Source organism: Lithobates pipiens, unplaced genomic scaffold (assembly GCF_037356315.1).
Source record: "Lithobates pipiens isolate NorthernLeopardFrog02 unplaced genomic scaffold, aLitPip1_a1.2 Scaffold_1, whole genome shotgun sequence".
NCBI lineage: Eukaryota > Metazoa > Chordata > Amphibia > Anura > Ranidae > Lithobates > Lithobates pipiens.
Window position 1 is genome coordinate 93854916 of NW_027507685.1, and position 21670 is coordinate 93876585.

The window sequence follows — 21670 nt, forward strand, 5'->3', positions numbered from 1 at the left end:
GTGGTCTCTCTCTCTTTGCAGGCAGTGTCAAGTGGTCTCTCTCTCTCTCCTTGCAGACAGTGTCAAGCGGTCTCTCTCTCTCTGTGCAGGCAGTGTCAGGCGGTCTCTCTCTCTCTGTGCAGGCAGTGGCAAGCGCTCTCTCTCTCTCTGTGCAGGCAGTGTCAAGCGGTCTCTCTTTCTGTGCAGGCAGTGTCAAGAGGCCTCTCTCTCTCTGTGCAGGCAGTGTCAAGCGGCCTCTCTCTCTCTCTGTGCAGGCAGTGTCAAGCGGCCTCTCTCTCTCTCTGTGCAGGCAGTGTCAAGCGGCCTCTCTCTCTCTCTGTGCAGGCAGTGTCAAGTGGCCTCTCTCTCTCTCTCTCTCTCTCTGTGCAGGCATTGTCAAGTGGCCTCTCTCTCTCTCTCTCTCTCTGTGCAGGCAGTTTCAAGCGGTCTCTCTCTCTTTCTCTCTGTGCAGGCAGTGTCAAGCGGTCTCCCTCTCTCTCTCTGTGCAGGCAGTGTCAAGCGGTCTCTCTCTCTGTGCAGGCAGTGTCAAGCGGTCTCTCTCTCTGTGCAGGCAGTGTCAAGCGGTCTCTCTCTCTGTGCAGGCAGTGTCAAGCGGTCTCTCTCTCTGTGCAGGCAGTGTCAAGTGGTCTCTCTCTCTCTCTCTCTGTGCAGGCAGTGTCAAGCGGTCTCTCTCTCTCTCTCTCTGTGCAGGCAGTGTCAGGCAGTCTCTCTGTCTGTGCAGGCAGTGTCAAGCGGTCTCTTTCTCTCTGTGCAGGAAGTGTAAAGCGGTCTCTCTCTCTCTCTGTGCAGGCAGTGTCAAGTGGTCTCTCTCTCTGTGCAGGCAGTGTCAAGCGGTCTCTCTGTGCAGGCAGTGTCAAGCGGTCTCTCTCTCTGTGCAGGAAGTGTCAAGCGGTCTCTTTCTCTCTGTGCAGGCAGTGTCAAGCGGTGTCTCTCTCTGTGCAGGCAGTGTCAAGTGGTCTCTCTCTCTCTGTGCAGGCAGTGTCAAGCGGTCTCTCTCTCTCTCTCTGTGCAGGCAGTGTCAAGCGGTCTCTCTCTCTCTCTGTGCAGGAAGTGTCAAGCGGTCTTTCTCTCTCTCTGTGCAGGCAGTGTCAAGCGGTCTCTCTCTCTCTCTCTGTGCAGGAAGTGTCAAGCGATCTTTCTCTCTCTCTGTGCAGGCAGTGTCAAGCGGTCTCTCTCTCTGTCTGTGCAGGCAGTGTCAAGCGGTCTCTCTCTCTCTCTCTATGTGCAGGCAGTGTCAAGCGGTCTCTCTCTCTCTGTGCAGGCAGTGTCAAGCGGTCTCTCTCTCTCTGTGCAGGCAGTGTCAAGCGGTCTCTCTCTCTCTGTGCAGGCAGTGTCAAGAGGTCTCTCTCTCTCTCTCTCTGTGCAGGCAGTGTCAAGCGGTCTCTCTCTCCCTCTCTGCAGGCAGTGTCAAGCGGTCTCTCTCGCTCTCTCTCTGTGCAGGCAGTTTCAAGCGGTCTCTCTCCCTCTGTGCAGGCAGTGTCAAGTGGTCTCTCTCTCTTTGCAGGCAGTGTCAAGTGGTCTCTCTCTCTCTCCTTGCAGACAGTGTCAAGCGGTCTCTCTCTCTCTGTGCAGGCAGTGTCAGGCGGTCTCTCTCTCTCTGTGCAGGCAGTGGCAAGCGCTCTCTCTCTCTCTGTGCAGGCAGTGTCAAGCGGTCTCTCTTTCTGTGCAGGCAGTGTCAAGAGGCCTCTCTCTCTCTGTGCAGGCAGTGTCAAGCGGCCTCTCTCTCTCTCTGTGCAGGCAGTGTCAAGCGGCCTCTCTCTCTCTCTGTGCAGGCAGTGTCAAGCGGCCTCTCTCTCTCTCTGTGCAGGCAGTGTCAAGTGGCCTCTCTCTCTCTCTCTCTCTCTCTCTCTCTCTCTCTGTGCAGGCATTGTCAAGTGGCCTCTCTCTCTCTCTCTCTCTCTGTGCAGGCAGTGTCAAGCGGTCTCTCTCTCTTTCTCTCTGTGCAGGCAGTTTCAAGCGGTCTCTCTCTCTCTCTGTGCAGGCAGTGTCAAGCGGTCTCTCTCTCTCTCTCTGTGCAGGCAGTGTCAAGCGGTCTCTCTCTCTGTGCAGGCAGTGTCAAGCGGTCTCTCTCTCTGTGCAGGCAGTGTCAAGCGGTCTCTCTCTCTGTGCAGGCAGTGTCAAGCGGTCTCTCTCTCTGTGCAGGCAGTGTCAAGTGGTCTCTCTCTCTCTCTCTCTGTGCAGGCAGTGTCAAGCGGTCTCTCTCTCTCTCTCTCTGTGCAGGCAGTGTCAGGCAGTCTCTCTGTCTGTGCAGGCAGTGTCAAGCGGTCTCTTTCTCTCTGTGCAGGAAGTGTAAAGCGGTCTCTCTCTCTCTCTGTGCAGGCAGTGTCAAGTGGTCTCTCTCTCTGTGCAGGCAGTGTCAAGCGGTCTCTCTGTGCAGGCAGTGTCAAGCGGTCTCTCTCTCTGTGCAGGAAGTGTCAAGCGGTCTCTTTCTCTCTGTGCAGGCAGTGTCAAGCGGTGTCTCTCTCTGTGCAGGCAGTGTCAAGTGGTCTCTCTCTCTCTGTGCAGGCAGTGTCAAGCGGTCTCTCTCTCTCTCTCTGTGCAGGCAGTGTCAAGCGGTCTCTCTCTCTCTCTCTGTGCAGGAAGTGTCAAGCGGTCTTTCTCTCTCTCTGTGCAGGCAGTGTCAAGCGGTCTCTCTCTCTCTCTCTGTGCAGGAAGTGTCAAGCGATCTTTCTCTCTCTCTGTGCAGGCAGTGTCAAGCGGTCTCTCTCTCTGTCTGTGCAGGCAGTGTCAAGCGGTCTTTCTCTCTCTCTCTATGTGCAGGCAGTGTCAAGCGGTCTCTCTCTCTCTGTGCAGGCAGTGTCAAGTGGTCTCTCTCTGTGCAGGCAGTGTCAAGTGGTCTCTCTCTCTGTGCAGGCAGTGTCAAGTGGTCTCTCTCTCTCTCTGTGCAGGCAGTGTCAAGCGGTCTCTCTCTCTCTCTCTGTGCAGGCAGTGTCAGGCGGTCTCTCTCTCTGTGCAGGCAGTGTCAAGCGGTCTCTCTCTCTCTGTGCAGGCAGTGTCAAGTGATCTCTCTCTCTCTCTGTGCAGGCAGTGTCAAGCGGTCTCTCTCTCTGTGCAGGCAGTGTCAAGCGGGCTCTCTCTCTCTCTGTGCAGGCAGTGTCAAGTGGCCTCTCTCTCTCTCTGTGCAGGCAGTGTCAAGTCACCTCTCTCTCTCTCTCTCTGTGCAGGCAGTGTCAAGTGGCCTCTCTCTCTCTCTCTCTCTGTGCAGGCAGTGTCAAGTGGCCTCTCTCTCTCTCTCTCTCTGCAGGCAGTGTCAAGTGGCCTCTCTCTCTCTGTGCAGGCAGTGTCAAGCGGTCTCTCTCTCTTTCTCTCTGTGCAGGCAGTTTCAAGAGGTCTCTCTCTCTCTGTGCAGGCAGTGTCAAGCGGTCTCTCTCTCTTTCTCTCTGTGCAGGCAGTTTTAAGCGGTCTCTCTCTCTCTCTCTCTGTGCAGGCAGTGTCAAGCGGTCTCTCTCTCTCGCTCTCTCTCTGTGCAGGCAGTGTCAAGTGGCCTCTCTCTCTGTGCAGGCAGTGTCAAGTGGCCTCAATCTCTCTCTGTGCAGGCAGTGTCAATCGGTCTCTGTACAGGCAGTGTGTAGCGGTATCTCTCTCTCTCTCTCTGTACAGGCAGTGTGAAGCGGTATCTCTCTCTATTTCTCTCTCTGTACAGGCAGTTTCAAGCGGTATCTCTCTCTCTCTCTCTGTACAGGCAGTGTCAAGCGGTATGTCTCTCGGTATAGGCAGTGTCAAGCGGTCTCTCTCTCTCTGTGCAGGCAGTGTCAATTGGTCTCTCTCTCTGACAGGCAGTGTGAAGTGGGATCTCTCTCTCTCTCTCTGTACAGACAGTGTCAAGCGGTCTCTCTCTCTCTCTGTGCAGGCAGTGTCCAGCGGTCTCTCTCTCTGTGCAGGCAGTGTCAAGCGGTCTCTCTCCCTCTGTGCAGGCAGTGTCAAGCGGTCTCTCTCCCTCTGTGCAGGCAGTGTCAAGCGGTCTCTCTCTCTCTGTGCAGGCAGTGTAAAGCGGTCTCTCTCTCTCTCTGTGCAGGCAGTGTCAAGCGGTCTCTCTCTCTGTGCAGGCAGTGCCAAGCGGTCTCTCTCTCTCTCTCTGTGTGCAGGCAGTGTCAAGCGGTCTCTCTCTGTGCAGGCAGTGTCAAGCGGTCTCTCTCTCTCTCTCTGTGCAGGCAGTGTCAAGTAGCCTCTCTCTCACTTTGCAGGCAGTGTCAAGTGGCCTCTCTCTCTCTCTGTGCAGGCAGTGTCAAGTGGCCTCTCTCTCTCTCTGTGCAGGCAGTGTCAAGTGGCCTCTCTCTCGCTCTCTCTCTCTCTCTCTCTGTGCAGGCAGTGTCAAGTGGTCTCTCTCTCTCTCTGTGTGCAGGCAGTGTCAAGCGGTCTCTCTCTCTGTGCAGGCAGTGTCAAGTGGTCTCTCTCTCTGTGCAGGCAGTGTCAAGTGGCCTCTCTCTCTCTGTGCAGGCAGTGTCAAGAGGCCACTCTCTCTCTCTTTGCAGACAGTGTCAAGTGGTCTCTCTCTCTCTGTGCAGGCAGTGTCAGGCGGTCTCTCTCTCTCTGTGCAGGCAGTGTCAAGCGCTCTCTCTCTCTCTGTGCAGGCAGTGTCAAGTGGTCTCTCTCTCTGTGCAGGCAGTGTCAAGCGGTCTCTCTCTCTGTGCAGGCAGTGTCAAGCGGTCTCTCTCTCTTTCTGTGCAGGCAGTGTCAAGTGGCCTCTCTCTCTCTCTCTCTCTCTCTCTCTCTCTCTCTCTCTCTCTCTCTCTCTGTGCAGGGAGTGTCAAGTGGCCTCTCTCTCTCTCTCTCTCTCTCTCTCTCTCTCTGTGCAGGCAGTGTCAAGCAGTCTCTCTCTCTTTCTCTCTGTGCAGGCAGTGTCAAGCGGTCTCTCTCTCTCTGTGCAGGCAGTGTCAAGCGGTCTCTCTCTCTGTGCAGGCAGTGTCAAGTGGCCTCTCTCTCTGTGCAGGCAGTGTCAAGTGGCCTCTCTCTCTCTCTCTGTGCAGGCAGTGTCAATCGGTCTCTCTGTACAGGCAGTGTGTAGCGGTATCTCTCTCTCTCTCTGTATAGGTAGTGTCAAGCGGTATATCTCTCTCTCTCTCTGTACAGGCAGTGTCAAGCGGTATCTCTCTCTCTCTCTGTACAGGCAGTGTCAAGCGGTATGTCTCTCTGTATAGGCAGTGTCAAGCGGTCTCTCTCTCTCTCTCTCTCTGTGCAGGCAGTGTCAATCGCTCTCTCTCTCTGACAGGCAGTGTGAAGTGGGATCTCTCCCTCTCTCTGTACAGACAGTGTCAAGCAGTCTCTCTCTCTGCAGGCAGTGTCAAGTGGCCTCTCTCTCTCTCTGTGCAGGCAGTGTCAATCGGTCTCTGTACAGGCAGTATGTAGCGGTATCTCTCTCTCTCTCTGTACAGGCAGTGTCAAGTGGGATCTCTCTCTCTTTCTCTCTCTGTACAGGCAGCGTCAAGCGGTATCTCTCTCTCTCTCTGTACAGGCAGTGTCAAGCGGTATGTCTCTCTGTATAGGCAGTGTCAAGCGGTCTCTCTCTCTCTCTGTGCAGGCAGTGTCAATCGGTCTCTCTCTCTCTCTGTGCAGGCAGTGTCAATCGGTCTCTCTCTCTGACAGGCAGTGTGAAGTGGGATCTCTCTCACTCTCTGTACAGACAGTGTCAAGCGGTCTCTCTCTCTCTCTCTGTGCAGGCAGTGTCCAGTGGTCTCTCTCTCTCTGTGCAGGCAGTGTCAAGCGGTCTCTCTCCCTCTGTGCAGACACTGTCAAGCGGTCTCTCTCCCTCTGTGCAGGCAGTGTCAAGCGGTCTCTCTCTCTCTCTGTGCAGGCAGTGTCAAGCAGTCTCTCTCTCTGTGCAGGCAGTGTCAAGCAGTCTCTCTCTCTCTGTGCAGGCAGTGTCAAGCAGTCTCTCTCTCTGTGCAGGCAGTGTCAAGCGGTCTCTCTCTCTCTGTGCAGGCAGTGTCAAGTGTTCTCTCTCTCTCTCTGTGCAGGCAGTGTCAAACGGCCTCTCTCTCTCTCTTTGCAGGCAGTGTCAAGCGGTCTCTCTCTCTCTGTGCAGGCATTGTCAAGTGGTCTCTCTCTCTCTCTCTCTCTCTCTGTGCAGGCAGTGTCAAGCGGTCTCTCTCTCTCTGTGCAGGCAGTGTCAAGCGGTCTCTCTCTCTCTGTGCAGGCAGTGTCAAGCGGTCTCTCTCTCTCTGTGCAGGCAGTGTCAAGCGGTCTCTCTCTCTCTGTGCAGGCAGTGTCAAGCGGTCTCTCTCTCTGTGCAGGCAGTGTCAAGCGATCTCTCTCTCTCTGTGCAGGCAGTGTCAAGCGGTCTCTCTCTCTCTCTCTGTGCAGGCAGTGTCAAGCGGTCTCTCTCTCTCTCTCTCTGTGCAGGCAGTGTCAAGCGGTCTCTCTCTCTCTCTGTGCAGGCAGTGTCAAGCGGTCTCTCTCTCTCTGTGCAGGCAGTGTCAAGCGGTCTCTCTCTCTCTGTGCAGGCAGTGTCAAGCGGTCTCTCTCTCCCTCTCTGCAGGCAGTGTCAAGCGGTCTCTCTCGCTCTCTCTCTGTGCAGGCAGTGTCAAGCGGTCTCTCTCCCTGTGCAGGCAGTGTCAAGTGGTCTCTCTCTCTTTGCAGGCAGTGTCAAGTGGTCTCTCTCTCTCTCCTTGCAGACAGTGTCAAGCGGTCTCTCTCTCTCTGTGCAGGCAGTGTCAGGCGGTCTCTCTCTCTCTGTGCAGGCAGTGGCAAGCGCTCTCTCTCTCTCTGTGCAGGCAGTGTCAAGCGGTCTCTCTCTCTTTCTGTGCAGGCAGTGTCAAGAGGCCTCTCTCTCTCTGTGCAGGCAGTGTCAAGCGGCCTCTCTCTCTCTCTGTGCAGGCAGTGTCAAGCGGCCTCTCTCTCTCTCTGTGCAAGCAGTGTCAAGCGGCCTCTCTCTCTCTCTGTGCAGGCAGTGTCAAGTGGCCTCTCTCTCTCTCTCTCTGTGCAGGCAGTGTCAAGTGGCCTCTCTCTCTCTCTGTGCAGGCAGTGTCAAGTGGCCTCTCTCTCTCTCTCTCTGTGCAGGCAGTGTCAAGCGGTCTCTCTCTCTTTCTCTCTGTGCAGGCAGTTTCAAGCGGTCTCTCTCTCTCTGTGCAGGCAGTGTCAAGCGGTCTCTCTCTCTCTCTCTGTGCAGGCAGTGTCAAGCGGTCTCTCTCCCTCTGTGCAGGCAGTGTCAAGCGGTCTCTCTCTCTGTGCAGGCAGTGTCAAGCGGTCTTTCTCTCTGTGCAGGCAGTGTCAAGCGGTCTCTCTCTCTGTGCAGGCAGTGTCAAGCGGTCTCTCTCTCTGTGCAGGCAGTGTCAAGTGGTCTCTCTCTCTCTCTCTCTCTGTGCAGGCAGTGTCAAGCGGTCTCTCTCTCTCTCTCTCTGTGCAGGCAGTGTCAGGCAGTCTCTCTCTCTGTGCAGGCAGTGTCAAGCGGTCTCTCTCTCTCTGTGCAGGAAGTGTAAAGCGGTCTCTCTCTCTCTCTGTGAAGGCAGTGTCAAGCGGTCTCTCTGTGCAGGCAGTGTCAAGCGGTCTCTCTCTCTGTGCAGGAAGTGTCAAGCGGTCTCTTTCTCTCTGTGCAGGCAGTGTCAAGTGGCCTCTCTCTCTCTGTGCAGGCAGTGTCAAGAGGCCACTCTCTCTCTCTTTGCAGACAGTGTCAAGTGGTCTCTCTCTCTCTGTGCAGGCAGTGTCAGGCGGTCTCTCTCTCTCTGTGCAGGCAGTGTCAAGCGCTCTCTCTCTCTCTGTGCAGGCAGTGTCAAGTGGTCTCTCTCTCTGTGCAGGCAGTGTCAAGCGGTCTCTCTCTCTGTGCAGGCAGTGTCAAGCGGTCTCTCTCTCTTTCTGTGCAGGCAGTGTCAAGTGGCCTCTCTCTCTCTCTCTCTCTCTCTCTGTGCAGGGAGTGTCAAGTGGCCTCTCTCTCTCTCTCTCTCTCTCTCTGTGCAGGCAGTGTCAAGCAGTCTCTCTCTCTTTCTCTCTGTGCAGGCAGTGTCAAGCGGTCTCTCTCTCTCTGTGCAGGCAGTGTCAAGCGGTCTCTCTCTCTGTGCAGGCAGTGTCAAGTGGCCTCTCTCTCTGTGCAGGCAGTGTCAAGTGGCCTCTCTCTCTCTCTCTGTGCAGGCAGTGTCAATCGGTCTCTCTGTACAGGCAGTGTGTAGCGGTATCTCTCTCTCTCTCTGTATAGGTAGTGTCAAGCGGTATATCTCTCTCTCTCTCTGTACAGGCAGTGTCAAGCGGTATCTCTCTCTCTCTCTGTACAGGCAGTGTCAAGCGGTATGTCTCTCTGTATAGGCAGTGTCAAGCGGTCTCTCTCTCTCTCTCTCTCTGTGCAGGCAGTGTCAATCGCTCTCTCTCTCTGACAGGCAGTGTGAAGTGGGATCTCTCCCTCTCTCTGTACAGACAGTGTCAAGCAGTCTCTCTCTCTGCAGGCAGTGTCAAGTGGCCTCTCTCTCTCTCTGTGCAGGCAGTGTCAATCGGTCTCTGTACAGGCAGTATGTAGCGGTATCTCTCTCTCTCTCTGTACAGGCAGTGTCAAGTGGGATCTCTCTCTCTTTCTCTCTCTGTACAGGCAGCGTCAAGCGTTATCTCTCTCTCTCTCTGTACAGGCAGTGTCAAGCGGTATGTCTCTCTGTATAGGCAGTGTCAAGCGGTCTCTCTCTCTCTCTGTGCAGGCAGTGTCAATCGGTCTCTCTCTCTCTCTGTGCAGGCAGTGTCAATCGGTCTCTCTCTCTGACAGGCAGTGTGAAGTGGGATCTCTCTCACTCTCTGTACAGACAGTGTCAAGCGGTCTCTCTCTCTCTCTCTGTGCAGGCAGTGTCCAGTGGTCTCTCTCTCTCTGTGCAGGCAGTGTCAAGCGGTCTCTCTCCCTCTGTGCAGACACTGTCAAGCGGTCTCTCTCCCTCTGTGCAGGCAGTGTCAAGCGGTCTCTCTCTCTCTCTGTGCAGGCAGTGTCAAGCAGTCTCTCTCTCTGTGCAGGCAGTGTCAAGCAGTCTCTCTCTCTCTGTGCAGGCAGTGTCAAGCAGTCTCTCTCTCTGTGCAGGCAGTGTCAAGCGGTCTCTCTCTCTCTGTGCAGGCAGTGTCAAGTGTTCTCTCTCTCTCTCTGTGCAGGCAGTGTCAAACGGCCTCTCTCTCTCTCTTTGCAGGCAGTGTCAAGCGGTCTCTCTCTCTCTGTGCAGGCATTGTCAAGTGGTCTCTCTCTCTTTCTCTCTCTGTGCAGGCAGTGTCAAGCGGTCTCTCTCTCTCTGTGCAGGCAGTGTCAAGCGGTCTCTCTCTCTCTGTGCAGGCAGTGTCAAGCGGTCTCTCTCTCTCTGTGCAGGCAGTGTCAAGCGGTCTCTCTCTCTCTGTGCAGGCAGTGTCAAGCGGTCTCTCTCTCTGTGCAGGCAGTGTCAAGCGATCTCTCTCTCTCTGTGCAGGCAGTGTCAAGCGGTCTCTCTCTCTCTCTCTGTGCAGGCAGTGTCAAGCGGTCTCTCTCTCTCTCTCTCTGTGCAGGCAGTGTCAAGCGGTCTCTCTCTCTCTCTGTGCAGGCAGTGTCAAGCGGTCTCTCTCTCTCTGTGCAGGCAGTGTCAAGCGGTCTCTCTCTCTCTGTGCAGGCAGTGTCAAGCGGTCTCTCTCTCCCTCTCTGCAGGCAGTGTCAAGCGGTCTCTCTCTCTCTCTCTGTGCAGGCAGTGTCAAGCGGTCTCTCTCTCTCTCTCTGTGCAGGAAGTGTCAAGCGGTCTTTCTCTCTCTCTGTGCAGGCAGTGTCAAGCGGTCTCTCTCTCTCTCTCTGTGCAGGAAGTGTCAAGCGATCTTTCTCTCTCTCTGTGCAGGCAGTGTCAAGCGGTCTCTCTCTCTGTCTGTGCAGGCAGTGTCAAGCGGTCTTTCTCTCTCTCTCTATGTGCAGGCAGTGTCAAGCGGTGTTAGAATATTAAAATTTATATACATTTTGGGTCTTGAGTATGATTGACTTGCTAATGTATATCATTATATATTCTAGATATGGATAAAGTGAAATGGGTGTATGTGTGTATATATATATATATATGTATGTGTATGTCTGTGTACATATATGTGCGTATATATGTATGTATATATATGTATATTTACATATATTTATGTAAAAGTGTTTTTAAAGCTTCATATGCATTTCATGGGAAGTAGTTCTATGTACATTTCACATATGGCTGTAATTTAGAGCCAGTTGATCATTCCCCTCCCCCATTTTAAGAGGTAATGTTACATCCTTGTTTAAAAGACAGAGTTTCAGTATGATACATGTTATTTCTTTATATTACAGTATTTCCTGATTAGGATTATCATTACGTACATTGCATTTTAAACGTATATAATCTATTTACTGATATATGTAGAATTTGGTTTAGAAGATAGGAAACTTGTATTGTATAACTTAAATGGTTTAATACATGGCAGTTTTGCCATCTCAATGGAATGTTTTAGAGACGGTTTTGTATTTCAACATCCTGTTGGATGAGGTGGGAGGGAATTTGCTCATTCAGAATTCGCGGGCTTTCCCTGTAGTACAACAGGGCTCAGTTAAACCATTCTTAATTGGGAAAAGGGTGGGGGTTATTAGTTTTAGGGGTAGAAAATACAGACAGGCAGTTTTCACAGGGCAGACTTGCAGAGACGCAGACTGACACAGACTTTGGAGGAGGCTGACAAACTTTCTTACACACACACACATACACAAAGATACATTTATCTTCATTTTAAGAATAAGAAACTTATTGATGCTATTTTATATTCTACATTTTGACACTGTTCTTGTAATTTTTTGCTATTTTTATTATTAAATCGATTTTGGTATTTTTACACGAGAACTGAACGGATTTTCTTGGAACTTTCCTCATCAATATGAATTATTGAAATATAGTTATTAATACAGTAATAACTCAATTTCTACATTTTTGGCGAGCCTTGCCAGTGTCAATTTATCCGAATATCGAACTTTTTTTGAAATATTTCTACTTTCGCTTGACGAGAGGGAATAGAAGCACAAACATTGACTATTGAGTCAAGCTTCAGAAGAAATCGAAAAAGCACATTTTCGGCATCATTGAATTGAACTTGGAAGAAAAAGAATTATCAAAATTGGTGAGACGTTTGCGCACGTGCAAGAAAATCTGTTTCTTGATGAAGTAATTTCCCGCGAAGAGAGGGAACGCGTGTTACACGAATGAAGCTTATCCTACATTGGTAAGTATGAATCTTATTCATGAATTGTCTGATGAGAGTGAATTAGAATTTAAAAATCTGTCAAAGTTTGTTAAAGATGATGAATTATGGTGTTATATGTTCAATGAATGCTTACAAGCTAATATCAAAATACAAAAGTCAAAATTTACTTTTAAGAAATTCAGCAAACAGGTTAGGAATTTGATTAAATTGATTAAAGTTTATGATACAATGATATCAGGAGTTCCTGAAAAAAATGTAGTTTGTACTAAGGGGAAAACAGAGACTCAGGTATGTTTGTCTGAGCGGATAGATGATTTGCAGAGTGCAATTCAAATAAAGGATATTCAGTTGTCTGAGTTACAGAATAATGTAAAGTTTAAAACAGAGTCAAGCAAGAGTTTAGAGATTAATAATGCAGACTCTATGAATGTTAATGCGGATTCTATGCAGGAGTCTTTTGTACAAGATAAGTGGTCTATCAAGGTTGATGACCAAGAACAGAAAGGTTTGTTTAAACCAAAATTATCTTTGGTACCAGTTAAGCGGTCTATAGGAAAATATGACCAGGAACATGAAGTTTTGCTTAAAAGAAAAATATTAAATAAAGTTTCAGCATGTAGACATATTTTAGACAAACAAAGGGAAAATGGCATTCAAAGAGTTGCCACGTGTGATGCCACACCCAGAGATGATGAGTTACACGTCACAGGCGGAGCTAAAGGTTCAGAGCAGACAGGAAATGTTATTCCCATTATACATAGTACACAAAGGAAAACTTTGAAAGTAGAAAATACAGAACATATTTCTGAGCAATTTATTCTTTCTTCTTCGAACAATAGTTTGATTGATTTGCCTTATGCCTCAGAAGTCAAACAGATCAGTACATTGACTGTTAATGACAGTTCAATCAATATGACAAACAATGATGAAAATGAGAGGGATGGATTACTTCCATCACCATCAGGATTTAGGGAAAAAGGTTCTGAGTCACCTCCAACATTAAAATATGTGACTTCACTTTTAATAGATGAAATTGGAAGGCCATGGTTACATGGTTTATTAAATGGAAAGAATATTAAATGGTTAATAGATTTAGGATCTGAACTCAGTTTAACTAAACACAAATTATCTGTGAATATTGATTCTCCAAAATGTAATTTAATTGATTTCAATGGAAAAGAAAATACAGTTGCAGTTAAAGTTTCTGATGTGACTCTCGAAATTCCCGGAATTTTAAAAACAAATATAGACATATGGTGTTGCCAAAATACAGAGAATATTTTAGGCATGGATGTGATTAGTAAATTAGATTGGATTATTGATTTAAGTAATTCTACTATATGGAAAGATTCATCTAGGCCCAAATCTATGTTAATAGATTCCTCAAAGTACAGTAACGTTGGAAGTATTTGTACAGCAGTCGCTGACATGTCTTCAGATTTTAATTGGCCACACACAGGAACCAATCTCGAATTGGAACAATCGGTTAGAGCACATAAAAGTCTTTGGAGTCAGAACAAAATGGATACAGGTTTGTTTAAAGATATTGAGATAGAAATTGAGGGAAGAGATCCGAAGCCCCAAATTCAAAATAAGTTGCCACAAGAATCAATAGGTCCTGTTTTTGACATTGTACAATCATTTTTACAGCAAGGAATATTAAAGAAGGCACAATCAGTGGTAAATAATTGTATTTGGCCTATCAAGAATGCTGATGATTCGTATTCTATATCAGTTGATGTAAGATCACTGAATAAATGCATTACAAATAACAAACCTATTGTTCCTAATTTAAATTTAATGTCACAAATGGATGCCAAGGCCAAAGTATTTTCAGTACTGGAAATAGCCAATAGTCATTTTTCAGTACCATTGACAAACAGCTGTCATTATAAACTTGCTTTCAGCTTTGATAAAGAAACTTATGCATTCACTAGAATAATTCCAGGATTAGATATCAGTGATGGTTTAGTACACGAGTGCTTGGAGAAAGTTTTATCAAAATTTTCTAGACCAAAATGTATTTTCCAGCACGTGGACAAAATTTTGCTGTCTACACAAAATACAGAGGAACATGTCACTCTGTTGATGGAGTTATTTACTTTGTTACAAACAGCAGGGTTGAAATTGAACACAGAGTCAGTTCAGTTAATGAAAAATAAAGTCAATTTTCTTCATATGCAAATTAGTCAGGGACAGAGACAGTTATCACAGGAAAAAGTTAGAAACATTTCTGCTATTCCAATTCCAACATCTTACAAGGCATTATATCAATTTTTGAGTGAAGTACATTTATGTAAAGAGTTTTTACAGGAATATGATGATAAAGTTAAACCATTAATGGATTTCTTGAAACAAAAAGATGTTGTGTTTGATCAATGGACTCAAACCCAGACAAATGCCTTTGAAATGTTGAAAAAAGATTTGCAGAATGCTGTCTCATTGCATGCAATTGAAATTGGAATATCTACACCTGTTCTAATGTCTACTAAGATATCTGAGAATTCCATATCAGTGATTTTGTCCCAGGTAAAAGATGGTGAACCGGAAATAATAGGTTTTTTCTCCAGAGGATTGACGAATATGGAAAAGACTTTTGACACAAATATGAAGCAATTGTTAAGTGTTTATTTTGCAGTCAAAGTAACAGAAACGATTGTGAGATCTAGTAGGATCATATTACAGACACCTTATCGGTCAGTAAAAATTATTTTAAAGAGAATTCATTCAGGTGAATTATATGACAAATATTGCCCATTTTTTAAAACTTTACAATCTAAACCCATACAGGTAGATGTGATAACAGAACATTCTCAGTTAAATGTATTTAGAAAGCCTGTAAATGGTATTGTTAGAACAAGTGCTGAGAGAGGCTGTGAGCCAGGATTTGTTAATGCTATTAAGAATTGTTCATCAGGTATGTGTTACCCAAAGCATGGTTATACTATTCAGCAAAAATTCTACAGAAAATGCTGAATTAGAAAATGCTAGAAGTACAGTACAACACGCATTACTCTGAAATATTAAAGAGGAGAAGTAAATATATAGTTTGCTTCAATCTTCTAGGGTTGAATTAAAACCTTTTCTTTCGTTTGATAAAACAAAGGTTTTATATCATGACAAAAAAAGAGAAATTGCGTCTTGTTATAGTTTAAATACACAAACTAATAAATTAAGGAGTATTGGTCAGTTTAAGAAAAATAGAGCAAAGTAAGGTAATTAGAAATGTTATTATTAAAATATGTTTAGTATGTCATAATAAAATATTAGAATTTTGGTATGTTAAATGAATAAATAAAAGAAGGTATATTTTGCATTTATTTAAATTCAAAATAATGATACTGCATTCTTTTTTAGGATCTGACTTGTAAGTCACCAAAAGGAAGAAATTTTATATTTCTAGACCTTCCAGATGAAAACAAAATATTGAAATTTAAGAATATCAGTTCTGGGAGAAGAATTGACAGAAGAGATTAATTCGTTATAATTATTGTTGTCTTTCTATGTTCAATAAAGTTTTCCAACTTTACAGAGTGCAGCAAGAAGAAGAAGAAAAAAAAAAACTCTCAAGAGAACCTCTGATAAGAGAGGACATTTTAAAAACAATGGACTTTTGATTTTTTGACTACTGATGAAATAATTTATCCATCAGATATTGCAGTTTTTTATATATTATTTTTATGTGACAAAATATGGTTCTCATATCAAGATGAGATATTTTTTACACATTGATTTTTATAAACACATGTAGTGTATTTTCAGAGTTGAAAGGGTTAAACATCCTTACAATAGAGTCATTCTAGTTAGAGGGAACATCTGGTGTTAATTAAGACAGAGTACATTTTTCTTAAAAGTCATAAAGACAAGTTAGGAGTAACTTTTACATTGTAATATGTAACTATTTAGTTTTGAAATCATCTCACATATATGAACAAATTGAAGTTAAGAAACATATTTTATGTTTAATTTTGACAAGGTTTATGCTAAACATAATTTGGAGGGAAAAAATATGAATCATACATTTTTGAAGTGATATTCATATTTCAAAGTATTGTACAACAATGTTACATTTATGAATTATGAAATTAAGGGGATTGATTTATTTGGTAAAAGAATAAGAAAATAATAAGGGTGAAAATATTTTTTATGGTATATGAAGCAAAAGGTTTATGAAATTCACTTTTCCTTATATAGAATCAAAATTTGAAAATGTACATTCGAGTCAATTATCTTAAGATCTAATTGTATGAATGAATACAAATGTGATGCGTTTGAGGTATGAATGGATTTAGAAATGGATTTAGATTTAGATTCAGATTAAGATTCAGATATTGATAACAGATTTAAAATGAAAAGATTGTTTAATCATTCATTTTGAGAGGGAATTGTTAGAATATTAAAATGTATATACATTTTGGGTCTTGAGTATGATTGACTTGCTAATGTATATCATTATATATTCTAGATATGGATAAAGTGAAATGGGTGTATGTGTGTATATATATATATATATGTATGTGTATGTCTGTGTACATATATGTGCGTATATATGTATGTATATATATGTATATTTACATATATTTATGTAAAAGTGTTTTTAAAGCTTCATATGCATTTCATGGGAAGTAGTTCTATGTACATTTCACATATGGCTGTAATTTAGAGCCAGTTGATCATTCCCCTCCCCCATTTTAAGAGGTAATGTTACATCCTTGTTTAAAAGACAGAGTTTCAGTATGATACATGTTATTTCTTTATATTACAGTATTTCCTGATTAGGATTATCATTACGTACATTGCATTTTAAACGTATATAATCTATTTACTGATATATGTAGAATTTGGTTTAGAAGATAGGAAACTTGTATTGTATAACTTAAATGGTTTAATACATGGCAGTTTTGCCATCTCAATGGAATGTTTTAGAGACGGTTTTGTATTTCAACATCCTGTTGGATGAGGTGGGAGGGAATTTGCTCATTCAGAATTCGCGGGCTTTCCCTGTAGTACAACAGGGCTCAGTTAAACCATTCTTAATTGGGAAAAGGGTGGGGGTTATTAGTTTTAGGGGTAGAAAATACAGACAGGCAGTTTTCACAGGGCAGACTTGCAGAGACGCAGACTGACACAGACTTTGGAGGAGGCTGACAAACTTTCTTACACACACACACATACACAAAGATACATTTATCTTCATTTTAAGAATAAGAAACTTATTGATGCTATTTTATATTCTACATTTTGACACTGTTCTTGTAATTTTTTGCTATTTTTATTATTAAATCGATTTTGGTATTTTTACACGAGAACTGAACGGATTTTCTTGGAACTTTCCTCATCAATATGAATTATTGAAATATAGTTATTAATACAGTAATAACTCAATTTCTACAAGCGGTCTCTCTCTCTCTGTGCAGGCAGTGTCAAGTGGTCTCTCTCTGTGCAGGCAGTGTCAAGTGGTCTCTCTCTCTGTGCAGGCAGTGTCAAGTGGTCTCTCTCTCTCTCTGTGCAGGCAGTGTCAAGCGGTCTCTCTCTCTCTCTCTGTGCAGGCAGTGTCAGGCGGTCTCTCTCTCTGTGCAGGCAGTGTCAAGCGGTCTCTCTCTCTCTGTGCAGGCAGTGTCAAGTGATCTCTCTCTCTCTCTGTGCAGGCAGTGTCAAGCGGTCTCTCTCTCTGTGCAGGCAGTGTCAAGCGGGCTCTCTCTCTCTCTGTGCAGGCAGTGTCAAGTGGCCTCTCTCTCTCTCTGTGCAGGCAGTGTCAAGTCACCTCTCTCTCTCTCTCTCTGTGCAGGCAGTGTCAAGTGGCCTCTCTCTCTCTCTCTCTCTGTGCAGGCAGTGTCAAGTGGCCTCTCTCTCTCTCTCTCTCTGCAGGCAGTGTCAAGTGGCCTCTCTCTCTCTGTGCAGGCAGTGTCAAGCGGTCTCTCTCTCTTTCTCTCTGTGCAGGCAGTTTCAAGAGGTCTCTCTCTCTCTGTGCAGGCAGTGTCAAGCGGTCTCTCTCTCTTTCTCTCTGTGCAGGCAGTTTTAAGCGGTCTCTCTCTCTCTCTCTCTGTGCAGGCAGTGTCAAGCGGTCTCTCTCTCTCGCTCTCTCTCTGTGCAGGCAGTGTCAAGTGGCCTCTCTCTCTGTGCAGGCAGTGTCAAGTGGCCTCAATCTCTCTCTGTGCAGGCAGTGTCAATCGGTCTCTGTACAGGCAGTGTGTAGCGGTATCTCTCTCTCTCTCTCTGTACAGGCAGTGTGAAGCGGTATCTCTCTCTATTTCTCTCTCTGTACAGGCAGTTTCAAGCGGTATCTCTCTCTCTCTCTCTGTACAGGCAGTGTCAAGCGGTATGTCTCTCGGTATAGGCAGTGTCAAGCGGTCTCTCTCTCTCTGTGCAGGCAGTGTCAATTGGTCTCTCTCTCTGACAGGCAGTGTGAAGTGGGATCTCTCTCTCTCTCTCTGTACAGACAGTGTCAAGCGGTCTCTCTCTCTCTCTGTGCAGGCAGTGTCCAGCGGTCTCTCTCTCTGTGCAGGCAGTGTCAAGCGGTCTCTCTCCCTCTGTGCAGGCAGTGTCAAGCGGTCTCTCTCCCTCTGTGCAGGCAGTGTCAAGCGGTCTCTCTCTCTCTGTGCAGGCAGTGTAAAGCGGTCTCTCTCTCTCTCTGTGCAGGCAGTGTCAAGCGGTCTCTCTCTCTGTGCAGGCAGTGCCAAGCGGTCTCTCTCTCTCTCTCTGTGTGCAGGCAGTGTCAAGCGGTCTCTCTCTGTGCAGGCAGTGTCAAGCGGTCTCTCTCTCTCTCTCTGTGCAGGCAGTGTCAAGTAGCCTCTCTCTCACTTTGCAGGCAGTGTCAAGTGGCCTCTCTCTCTCTCTGTGCAGGCAGTGTCAAGTGGCCTCTCTCTCTCTCTGTGCAGGCAGTGTCAAGTGGCCTCTCTCTCGCTCTCTCTCTCTCTCTCTCTGTGCAGGCAGTGTCAAGTGGTCTCTCTCTCTCTCTGTGTGCAGGCAGTGTCAAGCGGTCTCTCTCTCTGTGCAGGCAGTGTCAAGTGGTCTCTCTCTCTGTGCAGGCAGTGTCAAGTGGCCTCTCTCTCTCTGTGCAGGCAGTGTCAAGAGGCCACTCTCTCTCTCTTTGCAGACAGTGTCAAGTGGTCTCTCTCTCTCTGTGCAGGCAGTGTCAGGCGGTCTCTCTCTCTCTGTGCAGGCAGTGTCAAGCGCTCTCTCTCTCTCTGTGCAGGCAGTGTCAAGTGGTCTCTCTCTCTGTGCAGGCAGTGTCAAGCGGTCTCTCTCTCTGTGCAGGCAGTGTCAAGCGGTCTCTCTCTCTTTCTGTGCAGGCAGTGTCAAGTGGCCTCTCTCTCTCTCTCTCTCTCTCTCTCTCTCTGTGCAGGGAGTGTCAAGTGGCCTCTCTCTCTCTCTCTCTCTGTGCAGGCAGTGTCAAGCAGTCTCTCTCTCTTTCTCTCTGTGCAGGCAGTGTCAAGCGGTCTCTCTCTCTCTGTGCAGGCAGTGTCAAGCGGTCTCTCTCTCTGTGCAGGCAGTGTCAAGTGGCCTCTCTCTCTGTGCAGGCAGTGTCAAGTGGCCTCTCTCTCTCTCTCTGTGCAGGCAGTGTCAATCGGTCTCTCTGTACAGGCAGTGTGTAGCGGTATCTCTCTCTCTCTCTGTATAGGTAGTGTCAAGCGGTATATCTCTCTCTCTCTCTGTACAGGCAGTGTCAAGCGGTATCTCTCTCTCTCTCTGTACAGGCAGTGTCAAGCGGTATGTCTCTCTGTATAGGCAGTGTCAAGCGGTCTCTCTCTCTCTCTCTCTCTCTGTGCAGGCAGTGTCAATCGCTCTCTCTCTCTGACAGGCAGTGTGAAGTGGGATCTCTCCCTCTCTCTGTACAGACAGTGTCAAGCAGTCTCTCTCTCTGCAGGCAGTGTCAAGTGGCCTCTCTCTCTCTCTGTGCAGGCAGTGTCAATCGGTCTCTGTACAGGCAGTATGTAGCGGTATCTCTCTCTCTCTCTGTACAGGCAGTGTCAAGTGGGATCTCTCTCTCTTTCTCTCTCTGTACAGGCAGCGTCAAGCGGTATCTCTCTCTCTCTCTGTACAGGCAGTGTCAAGCGGTATGTCTCTCTGTATAGGCAGTGTCAAGCGGTCTCTCTCTCTCTCTGTGCAGGCAGTGTTAATCGGTCTCTCTCTCTCTCTGTGCAGGCAGTGTCAATCGGTCTCTCTCTCTGACAGGCAGTGTGAAGTGGGATCTCTCTCACTCTCTGTACAGACAGTGTCAAGCGGTCTCTCTCTCTCTCTCTGTGCAGGCAGTGTCCAGTGGTCTCTCTCTCTCTGTGCAGGCAGTGTCAAGCGGTCTCTCTCCCTCTGTGCAGACACTGTCAAGCGGTCTCTCTCCCTCTGTGCAGGCAGTGTCAAGCGGTCTCTCTCTCTCTCTGTGCAGGCAGTGTCAAGCAGTCTCTCTCTCTGTGCAGGCAGTGTCAAGCAGTCTCTCTCTCTCTGTGCAGGCAGTGTCAAGCAGTCTCTCTCTCTGTGCAGGCAGTGTCAAGCGGTCTCTCTCTCTCTGTGCAGGCAGTGTCAAGTGTTCTCTCTCTCTCTCTGTGCAGGCAGTGTCAAACGGCCTCTCTCTCTCTCTTTGCAGGCAGTGTCAAGCGGTCTCTCTCTCTCTGTGCAGGCATTGTCAAGTGGTCTCTCTCTCTCTCTCTCTCTCTGTGCAGGCAGTGTCAAGCGGTCTCTCTCTCTCTGTGCAGGCAGTGTCAAGCGGTCTCTCTCTCTCTGTGCAGGCAGTGTCAAGCGGTCTCTCTCTCTCTGTGCAGGCAGTGTCAAGCGGTCTCTCTCTCTCTGTGCAGGCAGTGTCAAGCGGTCTCTCTCTCTGTGCAGGCAGTGTCAAGCGATCTCTCTCTCTCTGTGCAGGCAGTGTCAAGCGGTCTCTCTCTCTCTCTCTGTGCAGGCAGTGTCAAGCGGTCTCTCTCTCTCTCTCTCTGTGCAGGCAGTGTCAAGCGGTCTCTCTCTCTCTCTGTGCAGGCAGTGTCAAGCGGTCTCTCTCTCTCTGTGCAGGCAGTGTCAAGCGGTCTCTCTCTCTCTGTGCAGGCAGTGTCAAGCGGTCTCTCTCTCCCTCTCTGCAGGCAGTGTCAAGCGGTCTCTCTCGCTCTCTCTCTGTGCAGGCAGTGTCAAGCGGTCTCTCTCCCTGTGCAGGCAGTGTCAAGTGGTCTCTCTCTCTTTGCAGGCAGTGTCAAGTGGTCTCTCTCTCTCTCCTTGCAGACAGTGTCAAGCGGTCTCTCTCTCTCTGTGCAGGCAGTGTCAGGCGGTCTCTCTCTCTCTGTGCAGGCAGTGGCAAGCGCTCTCTCTCTCTCTGTGCAGGCAGTGTCAAGCGGTCTCTCTCTCTTTCTGTGCAGGCAGTGTCAAGAGGCCTCTCTCTCTCTGTGCAGGCAGTGTCAAGCGGCCTCTCTCTCTCTCTGTGCAGGCAGTGTCAAGCGGCCTCTCTCTCTCTCTGTGCAAGCAGTGTCAAGCGGCCTCTCTCTCTCTCTGTGCAGGCAGTGTCAAGTGGCCTCTCTCTCTCTCTCTCTGTGCAGGCAGTGTCAAGTGGCCTCTCTCTCTCTCTGTGCAGGCAGTGTCAAGTGGCCTCTCTCTCTCTCTCTCTGTGCAGGCAGTGTCAAGCGGTCTCTCTCTCTTTCTCTCTGTGCAGGCAGTTTCAAGCGGTCTCTCTCTCTCTGTGCAGGCAGTGTCAAGCGGTCTCTCTCTCTCTCTCTGTGCAGGCAGTGTCAAGCGGTCTCTCTCCCTCTGTGCAGGCAGTGTCAAGCGGTCTCTCTCTCTGTGCAGGCAGTGTCAAGCGGTCTTTCTCTCTGTGCAGGCAGTGTCAAGCGGTCTCTCTCTCTGTGCAGGCAGTGTCAAGCGGTCTCTCTCTCTGTGCAGGCAGTGTCAAGTGGTCTCTCTCTCTCTCTCTCTCTGTGCAGGCAGTGTCAAGCGGTCTCTCTCTCTCTCTCTCTGTGCAGGCAGTGTCAGGCAGTCTCTCTCTCTGTGCAGGCAGTGTCAAGCGGTCTCTCTCTCTCTGTGCAGGAAGTGTAAAGCGGTCTCTCTCTCTCTCTGTGAAGGCAGTGTCAAGCGGTCTCTCTGTGCAGGCAGTGTCAAGCGGTCTCTCTCTCTGTGCAGGAAGTGTCAAGCGGTCTCTTTCTCTCTGTGCAGGCAGTGTCAAGTGGCCTCTCTCTCTCTGTGCAGGCAGTGTCAAGAGGCCACTCTCTCTCTCTTTGCAGACAGTGTCAAGTGGTCTCTCTCTCTCTGTGCAGGCAGTGTCAGGCGGTCTCTCTCTCTCTGTGCAGGCAGTGTCAAGCGCTCTCTCTCTCTCTGTGCAGGCAGTGTCAAGTGGTCTCTCTCTCTGTGCAGGCAGTGTCAAGCGGTCTCTCTCTCTGTGCAGGCAGTGTCAAGCGGTCTCTCTCTCTTTCTGTGCAGGCAGTGTCAAGTGGCCTCTCTCTCTCTCTCTCTCTCTCTCTGTGCAGGGAGTGTCAAGTGGCCTCTCTCTCTCTCTCTCTCTCTCTCTGTGCAGGCAGTGTCAAGCAGTCTCTCTCTCTTTCTCTCTGTGCAGGCAGTGTCAAGCGGTCTCTCTCTCTCTGTGCAGGCA

At 47.9% G+C, this 21670-nt stretch overlaps 1 long non-coding RNA gene across 1 annotated transcript; it reads left to right on the plus strand.

Annotated features, from left to right (window-relative positions):
• The first annotated feature begins 9925 nt into the window (after positions 1–9925).
• On the plus strand, positions 9926–16416 carry LOC143949663 (uncharacterized). Its single transcript, XR_013265513.1, has 2 exons — positions 9926–11133; positions 14473–16416. It is a non-coding gene; the product is annotated as an uncharacterized LOC143949663 (long non-coding RNA).
• The last annotated feature ends 5254 nt before the right edge of the window (positions 16417–21670 follow it).